This window comes from Apium graveolens, chromosome 11, assembly GCF_009905375.1.
Source record: "Apium graveolens cultivar Ventura chromosome 11, ASM990537v1, whole genome shotgun sequence".
NCBI lineage: Eukaryota > Viridiplantae > Streptophyta > Magnoliopsida > Apiales > Apiaceae > Apium > Apium graveolens.
In genome coordinates, this window is record NC_133657.1 from 174,396,285 (window position 1) to 174,406,412 (window position 10,128).

The window sequence follows — 10,128 nt, forward strand, 5'->3', positions numbered from 1 at the left end:
TCAAGACCCCCTCTTCTCTCCTCAAATCCACCATGTCACCCCACGTATATGTACATAGAGGCTACTCTAATATAAATCAATTTTAGAATAGAAACTAGAAACCAAATAATATTTTAAAAAAAAATACTTCGAAATATATCATATATTGTATGCAAATCGATTGTTGAGAGATGGAGAAAAATACAATGAAGTCGGATTTAAAAAAAAATCTAACCGTTTGATGAGAAAAATCAAATTAAAAACAGAAGGGAAAAGTTGAGATTGTGTGTGGGAGGGTGCAGATTAGTTGGGTGTGGTGCTTTTAGGGGGGCCATTAGATTAGATAATGCTTAGATTAGTTTCTAATTTCTATTTTAATTTTAGTTTCTATTTGAGCATGTGCTTATGTACATATATGTATTATTTGATTCATTTCTAATTTAATTTTTTCGTTAATTGATGTTTTTTTAAATCCGAATTCACTATATTTTTCTCCGTATCTCAACAATCAATTTTCATACCATATTTGATATATTTCAGCGATAAATCACTATTTATACTTATCGAGATCACTAAACCGAAATTACTATTATTTCAGAACTTCCTACGTTTAAGTGATTCCCGTAAGTATAAATAGTGATTTATCGCCGAAATATGACACATATGGTATGCATATTGATCGTTGGAGGATATACAACCACCATCACCCCTACCACCGCCATCACCTCCACGGCTCCACCATTACCATCACCCCCTCATTTCCACCGCCATCGATGCCCGTAACTCTCCATTTATCTCATATATTCTTCCATTCATGTTCTCTAAACTTTTCTCCTTTTTGATAACCTTTCTCTTTTTTCCACCTTTTTTTACACATGTTAATCACTGTATTAATAGTTAAAGTTAGTGATATTTGTTTGATATTATGGTTGTTACACAGTCACGGTGATGATGATGAGATAAACGGTAGTGTTATAATGACTGTGTTTAATATGTAATAACTCTGTGTCAATTTTTAATGATTTTTACAATATAAATTAAGGATTTTTATAGCACATATTAGTAATTTCAGTAAGATAAATTAGTAATTTTAGCATTTACTCGATATTTCAGTAATTTATGTAATATTAAATAGTGATTTCAATTTAATCTCAGAATGATTGGTGAACAATTTGTGTAAATCAACAATTTATAATAAACTTTTAGTGATTTTGCATTTAATTATGATGAATCGCTGTGGAGGAGGAGCATATTAGTTTTATGTGTATATGTTGTATGTATTACGTCATGACTACTGATAAATGAGAATATTGGGTTAACAAAAGAGAAGACGCCGGATGTTGAGCTAAATTTTGATGGGTTGAGCATAAATTTCTAGTTTTTATTTTAAGGCAGTTTCTATTTGAACAGACCCATATCTATATATTCTTAATGTATGCTAAAGACTGAGTCATACAAATTAAAAATTAGCCACGGGTCGACCCGTTTAACTATTTTAAACTAATTAAAAATTTAGTTTTTATACATATAAGGCATTTTCTTTTATTTAAAAATACTAAACAAAATAAAGAAATTGCATATCATACCAATTACGATCCATATACCTCGCTAACAAATTTTCAAATTCAAAAAACTTATTTTTTTCTTCTCTCCTGGTGAACTCTACGATCTCAAATCTTCTCCGAACTAACAATATGATTGCATTGTCTTTGTTTGAATGATTACTTGCCGAACCATTGTAATTCGATGATGAGTTTCTGTGATTTTTAAAAAAAAAAAATATTTGATCAGTTGTTCTTCATTCAGTGTGTAGGTCATTGGATCATGCTAAAGCCGATCATAGTGGAATTTTTTTTTAATACATCCCCTCATTTGCAAGAATAGGATTTGTTGCAATAGAACGCTAACAATGGTAACTACTATTTTTAAATATGCATTCAAATCATTGTATTTCATTTTTCATGTCTGATGTGATGTCTCTTTTTTGGTGTGAATTTGTATGTTATCAGGACTAAACGATGTAGTCTGTTATATGAGACTAATCGTATAGCCTCATCTTTTGTTCAAACAAATATATAGATAAACCGGGTATATTTATTATGCACAGAACTTCATGTTAATTTTATAGCCTTATCTTTTGTTCAAACAAATTATATAGTAATTAAATTATGTGTTTGATTTTTATTATGCAGCGTACATGTTTGATAAAAGTTCCAACCATTACCATGTTGTATTTGGTTCATTTGGCCTTCCCCTATTTCTAACTACTTTAAACCCAAATCCACCGGTAACCTATAACTTATTATATTATGTATGATTCTGTATGTATATATTTAAAAGTGTGTTCTTGAATTGTGGTACAGTCAACAATAAATTATTTTGAGGGTGGAATGAATTTTAAGAATTTTTGGGTTGTTAGAAAAAATGTGAAATATGGTGTTTATTGGTTGATTAAGTTTCGAAATTCTATATACAGTTTGTGTGTAGGTAGGTGTTGAGGTTGGTTTAAGTGTAAATGAAGCGTATTTTTATGGAAGGAAGTTGGAGGGAACCACGAAGGCTATTCCGCAAGCCTACTCGGGTTAGAACCATTCTTCTTACTAATGTCGGTATCGAGTTACTTATAAAGCATCTAGAAGTTGGAAGACGTGTTCTCCCGGATTGTGCATATGTTAAAATTTTGAGGAGTTTGTCACGGAAATTCTAAATATCAAAAGAGGACATTTTGTGTACATAATATTATAATATCTATGCATTATATTTGAGATTTAGTTTTAATCCAACATTTTCTGGGACATGTTTGTTATTTTTTACTTCTAAATTTAACGGCATGGTTTCTGTCAAATTTCTATGGTTATTGTCTGTACTATGCAAAATGTTGTAGAATATAGACAATTTAAATAACATTTACATGTTTAATTCTATTTTATATTATTAAATAGAAAAAAATTAATTATATTAATTATTGACTAATAAATAATATAATTTTATGATATTAGATTTGTGAATAATGAAAGAGTGACTCATTGGAGTAAGGTGGAGCCTTTTATTTCCTTTCATTCTATTATTCTTTCATTCTATTATTCTGATTTTCTTAATTTTTTGAGTTAATAAACAATTACCCTATATTCTCCTAAATATATTATCAGCATTCGTAATATTTTCCTAAAGTTTTACAACATCTTTCATTAATATTTTTATAATCTACTTACCATCATAATATTCCTTAAAACTTCTACTTTCTCTTTGAATAAACTTACCGTCTTAAACGTTTTGGTTCAATAAGACTTGGAATAGTAGAGTAATGGAGCTAGTATAGACAATGTCATATAGTTTTTTGCAAAATGTCTTATGTTTGGAGATATTGTGCCACATCGAGTAATTCGTCTAGGGAATCCAATTTCACCATACATATATATATTATATGTGCAGATGGATTAATTTATATTCTTAAACATAATGAAGATGCAGGTTTGTTACATGGTTGTGCTTTTTCCATGGGGTGCCTCCTATATCGCATCTCTTATTTGCGGACGATTGCTACTTTTTCTTCAAAACTACTGGGTCTGAAGAGAATTCTTGGCAGGTATGAGGCTATTTCTGGTCAGACAATTAATTATGCCAAGTCAGCACTTACATTCTCTCCAAACACAACAGAGGTGTGTAGAGCGGATGTTTATAATCAGTTGGGGGTAAATTAGCTTCGGAAACCGGGAAATTATTTGGGAATGCCTATGGTAATTGGTCGAAATAAGAATGAAACATTCTTTTTTTGTTAGAACGAGTGCAACAAAAGCTACATGGCTGGCAGCACCAAGTAATCTCCAATGTAGAAAATATTCTCTTACTAAAAATAGCAGCACATGTTGTTCCTAATTTTTGGATGAGTATGTTCTTAATACATGTAGAAGTATGTGATAGAATAGAGAAAGTGATGAATGCATATTGGTGGGGCAATGGTGGAACAAATAATGGAATTAAAAGGGTATCGTGGGATCGACTTTGTGCTACTAAAGAGGATGTTGGGATGAGATTTAAGAAGCTTGAAAGTTTAAATATTGCAATGATTGACAAGCAAGCATGGAGATTAAGAAATAATTCCAACCCTCTACTAACACAAATTATGCGTGCATGTTACTTCCCAAATACATATTTTCTGAATGTAACGGTTGGTTCAAACCCGAGTTATGTGTGCCGTAACATTTTGAAATCACGGGATGTTATTCGAAGGGGGTGTAGACATCGAATAAAAGATAGCCTGAGCACATAAGTCTAGCAAGTTCCATGGCTACTTTGCCCAGATAACGGTTTTTTCGACTAACGTTAGTAGAGCTATGAGATGCAAATTGCGTACCTTGCTTGATGAAAAAACGGGTGGCTGGGATGATGATATACCGCAAGATATTTGTAATGAGCGTGATAGAATCCTCATTCAACATATTCTAATTTCCATACGCAGCAAGAAAAACTCATAGTTTTGGATGCTTGGATATAAAGGTGATTTTACTGTTAGAAGTTGATATAGGAAGCTGGGAGGGGAGAGTGTGTGCCCAGACAGTATTTTTTGGAAGAATTTATGACGTTTAAAGCTATATGGGAGAGTTTTAAATCTTTTATGAAGAGCATGTCGTAGATGTTTGCCCACATCTAGTGTTTTAGTCACAAAAAGCGAATATACATCCAATGTGTTCTTGGTGTCAATTGGTCGTAGAGGATGATTTGCATGCCTTGTTTAGCTGCAGTTTTGCTCAAGAAGCATGACATAAGGCTAGTCTTCGAAGCCTTGTTACAGTCGAGACGGATGATACAGTCTAAGTGTTGATGAAACGAGTGTTCTGAATAGGTACTAAGGAACAACTTCTGATGGTAGGGCTGCTATGCGGGAACCTTTGGCAGAGAAAAAATACATGGGTTTGGAACCATGTGAACTCGTCACCATTTGGAGTTTACTCTAATGCATGCAGTATGTTGGCAGGGTGGAACCAATTCAAGACTGAGCAACTCACAAGAGCTGTTCAACAGAATATTAGTGAGAGGAAGTGGTGCAAACCAGATACATGATGGATAAAAATTAATACTAATGCATCATGTATATCGAGATCAAATAAAGTGGGAGTTGGCTGTGTTATTTGAGATGAAAATGGTACTTTTCTTTGAGCTATAAGTAAAATAAAACAAGGGCTTTTTCAGCCGCGAGAAGCAGAGGCCATAAGCTTGAAGGAGGAACTTACTTTGATGAAAGGATGGACGAGAATGAAGTGCATATTTGAGTGCGACGCCAAGCTTTTAGTGGATGATGTTCATGGTGATTGAGGTAATACTTACTTTTATTTGATTATTGAGGATTGTATTGAGTTAATTAAATGCTTTGATAAAGTGTTAGTCTTATTTGCTCATAGGACTACGAATATGGTTTGTGGTGCAAGACATGCATGCATAATAACAAGACTAAGTCACATTGACAACCCTAATATTTAGTTGTTTGATAATCAATTTTGTATTCTGTATTGTATGACTTGAGTCTGTAAAATAGTTAGAAGATTAGACTGGAGGATTTTTCTGTGAACAGATTCAAGCTAAGGAATAAACTCTGGAAGAAGATCAAGCCATGATCATGCCTCAGAGAAAAGTATAGAAGCTTGGAGTTGAATAAAAACTGTTCCAGGAAAAATGTTTTAAGTCAAGATATCGACAAGTCACATATCAAGTTATATCGAGAAGTCATTCGAGAAGTTCAGAATGACTTATCGAGAAGTCCAAAATGGCTTATAAAGAAGTACCAGAGATATCGACAGGTCAAATGAAGATGTAGAGAACTGGAGATATCGACAAGTCATTTCTGCATGTAGAAGACTCAGAGATATCGATAAGTCAAATGAAGATGTGGAGGATTGGAGATATCGACAAGTCAATTTCTCATATAGAGATCTCGGAGATATCGATAAGTAAAAATGTGTATGTAGAGAACTCTGAGATATCAACAAGTCAATTCTACATGTAGAGATCTTAAACATATCGACAACTCATTTCCACATGTAGAGAACTCAGAGACCTCGATAAGTCAAGTACACCTATAGAGAACTCAAAGATTTCGATAAGTCATTACACTTATCGAGATGTCACTTCTCTATAAGAACAAACTGGAGATCCCGATATACTTCTCAATTAAAGAATGTATATAAGTTCAAGATTCAAGATTTTCATTCCACAAACGATCTATTCACTAGATTGAAAAGTCTACAAAGTATCTGGAAGAATACAAGATCAAGGGCCAAGATTAACCGGACAAAGGATGGTCACGGACCTGTAAGATTTTCAGCACAAATTTACTAAGCTAGAAATGGAAATAGAAAAAAGGTTGCTTTAGAAAGTAGTTTAATATATTTTAGTGCAAGTCTTGTAAACCCGTGCTACTAGTCTATCAAGATCTTGGAAGTATGAGTGCACAAAGGTTAAGTAGCATCAAGATACCAGCCTTTGACAAAGCTAACTACACACTGTGGAAAAAGAAGATGATGTTGTTTATAAGAATGGCCAATCCCATATACATCCAGATTTGGAAAGGGTTAATGAATCTACTGATGGAGATATGGTCATCCCAGCTCACTTTGCCCCTAAAGACCCCTCAAAATAAACTGAACCTGAAAAACAAAAAGTCTATCTGGATAGTGGCCTGTAACTAATTCTGATAGAATCACTTGACAATGTTACGTACAATAATATTGTCAACTGTGACACAGCCAAACAAATTTGGAAGAAGATTGAGATTTTATGTGAGGGTACAAAGGAAGTAAGGTCTAACTAAAGGAGAATACTAGTGTCTCAATAAGAGGGTTTCATGGCTAAACCTTGTTAGATATTAAGTACAACACAGAGGGGGTGAATGTGTTTCTTTGGATTTTAGCCTTTTGAAACAGTTGGATATTAGATGAACAAAGCAGTTTCTAATTTCCATATATATTATGTTCCACGGAAATAAAAAACAAGAACAATATTTCAAAACTTACTTAATTTGTATTAATTAAGTTTTTCTTGCTACAAATTCTGTGTTTTAAAAATATAAGAACTCGGCTTCTTCCTTGAGAGAATAAAAGAAAATATGAATATGTTTCTTACTACTAGACTAAGGACCAGTGCATGCTTTATACACTAGCAACACGTGTTTACACGATGTGCACTAAGATGTACTAAACTACCTTCTAAAGAAATCTGTTACTTTTACCATTTCTAGCTTAGCAAATCTGTGAAGAATCTTGCAAGTCTGTGACCATCCTTCGTCTAGTTAATCTTGGCCCTTGATCTTGTATTCTTTCAGCTACTTTGTAGACTTTTCAATCTAGTGAATAGATCGTTTATTGATTAATAATCTTGAATATTTAACTTGTCTGCATTCTGTATTTGAGAGGCATATCGAGATCTCCAATTTGTTCTATAGAGAAGTGACATCTCGATAAGTATAATAACTTATTGAGATCTCTGGATTCTCCATAGGTATAATTGACTTGTCGATATGTCTAAGAGATGGAAATTTCTAGAAATTATCTTACATATGACTACTTATTCTATTCGAACTCTCTAAGAACACGAAGATTCAGAAAAAACCGAGCTTGGCCTTGTATTTCTATTTATTCAAATTGTTCCTTTTTGACAGGAATAAAAAATAAAATAAATATTGGATTTTATCCTAATGTAAATGGAGTCTCTACATTTAGAATTGACTTATCGATATCTCTGAGATCTCTAATGAGAAATTGACTTGTCGATATCTCCAATTCTTCACATCTTCATTTTGACTTGTCAACATCTCTGAGTTCTCTACATGCAGAATTGACTTGTCGATATCTCCAGTTCTCTACATCTTCATTTGACTTGTCGATATTGTTAGGGCGAAAACACGCGCTAAAATTACACGCAAGTATAAGCGTTCGCAAGTAGTATAAGATATAAATCAGATTCGTAACCACATAGAATCTTTTAGTTAACTTAAGAATATGCACATATGCAATAATGGTATGAATATCGCTCAATGCTAAGACAATAACAAGTTGAGATGTTTATAACTAAGATTAAACTAAAATGGAATTGACTAAGAATAAAAGTGATTGAATTAACTATATGAGACAAATATGGGATTTTAACTTCATTAAATACTTCATTCAAAGTCATTGTTCTTAACCTTAGCATGTAATGGTGATGACAACTAATCAGATAACACGAATCTAGTAAACGCCAACTTTCGTTGTACAAATACCCTACTACCAGACATCCATAAAAGAGATAGAAGCTGAATAGACACCAATTATGTTGAGACCCTATATTTCTATAGAATTTGAAAACATAAAGGTTTAATGCACAAGTTATCTATCGTGATTACATATGGCAAGTAAGATGGTTAAAATTACCTATGAATCATGCATAACAATTATACATGAACCTATGCTAGCATGGCAAGTTCTGAACCTCTATATTCACTTTCGCTTTAATAGAGATTAACACGCTATCTTATATATTAGCTACGCCCATAAGACGAATAAGCACAACCTATACTAGGATATCAATCAATCACCACACACCAAGATATTGAAAAAAATTAACTTATAAATCCATAAGTAAATCCGTTAGAGCCCCACGACAACGATTAGTTCATAACCGAACTCATCGTCACCATGGGTTCCAATGAAAGCTTGATAATAAACAATATGAGAGTACTAGGGTTCAAGACAAATCGAAAACAAGCATCCAAAGTATCAACTATATTGAAGAATATGAAAGTCTTCTTCTTCGTAGCCGTCTTGTGCTCTCTAGGTCTTCGTATTGCTCTCTCTGGTCTCCTTATTGTTAAAAACATCTTTTTATCACTATATATAAGCCCCTAGTGGACCCGGACCCTCAAAATCATCAAATTCTACGAAAATCAGGATTCTGGGGCAAAAAGGGCGGGGCGGCCGCGCTCAAATCAGCGCGGGCACGCTGTTTTTTTGGCAGAAAGGTGGGGCGGCTGCGCTGGTTTTCGGGCAGCTGCGCCGGTTTTGGGGGCGGCCGCGCCTGACTTCTGAATTTTTCTGTTGATTCTTCTTTTGGCCGTATCTTGAGTTCTACTTGTCAGAATTAGGCGATTCAACTGCCCACGCAAAGCTAACGAGATTCTCTACAACTTGAGAATGGCCTAGGCTTCCAATTATTAACTCTTTTTTAGCATATTTTCCTTGAAAATATCCTTTCTTCATTTAACCGATGCCTGAAATGGAATAACACAAAAACAGAAGAAGTAGAAACGGAAGTGATCATTGCGATGGGAGAACCAGCAGCAGAAGCGGAAGCATTGAAGGATTATTCTCAACCGAAAATCAATGACATTCAGTCTAGCATTTTTAGACCAGCCATTGCAACTAATATCTTTGAAATCAAGCATGACACGATTCAAATGGTAAAAAATTCAGTCCAGTTTGGGGGTGCTCCAACAGTAGATCCCAATATGCACATTAGGGATTTCATCGAGATTTGCGACACCTTCAAGTTCAACGGTGTTTCGGAAGATGCTGTAAAACCGAGACTTTTCCCATTTTCTCTGAGGGATAAAGCAAAGAGCTGGTTGCACTCTCTACCATCAGGTTCTATTGCGACATGGGAAGATCTTGCACATAAATTTCTTACTAAATTATTCCCTATGGCAAAAACAGCTGCAATCTGGAATGCTCTTACTCAATTTGCACAGTAATTGGGAGAATCTTTATGTGAAGCTTGGGAGCACTACAAGGAGATGCTTAGGAAGTGTCCTCATCATGGAATGCATGATTGGATTGTAATCAATTGCTTCTACAATGGGTTGGGAGCACAGTCGAGACCCATGCTAGATGTTGCATCAGGTGGAGCCTTATGGCCTAAGAGCTATGAGGAAGCTTATGAGCTAATTGAAATGATGGCTACTAATGAATATTAGAACCCAACTCAGAGACTACCACAAGGCAAGGTAACAGAAATTCTAGAGGTGGATATAACTACGGTTATAGCGGCTCAGCTAAAGGCGTTAACTATGAAAGTGGATTCTCCGGCCAACTATGGAGTTCATCAGATAACAAGTATTTGTGAGCTGTGTGCAGGTGCACATAGCGACGGATCAATGTGCTATAACTAGTGAGTCAGCACAGT

The 10,128-nt window shown here is 34.4% G+C and overlaps 1 non-coding gene across 1 annotated transcript; it reads right to left on the reverse strand.

Annotated features, from left to right (window-relative positions):
• Nucleotides 1-9,663: 9,663 nt before the first annotated feature.
• LOC141699392 (small nucleolar RNA R71) lies at nt 9,664-9,768 on the reverse strand. The gene has a single exon (XR_012565859.1). It is a non-coding gene; the product is annotated as a small nucleolar RNA R71 (small nucleolar RNA).
• Nucleotides 9,769-10,128: the final 360 nt, after the last annotated feature.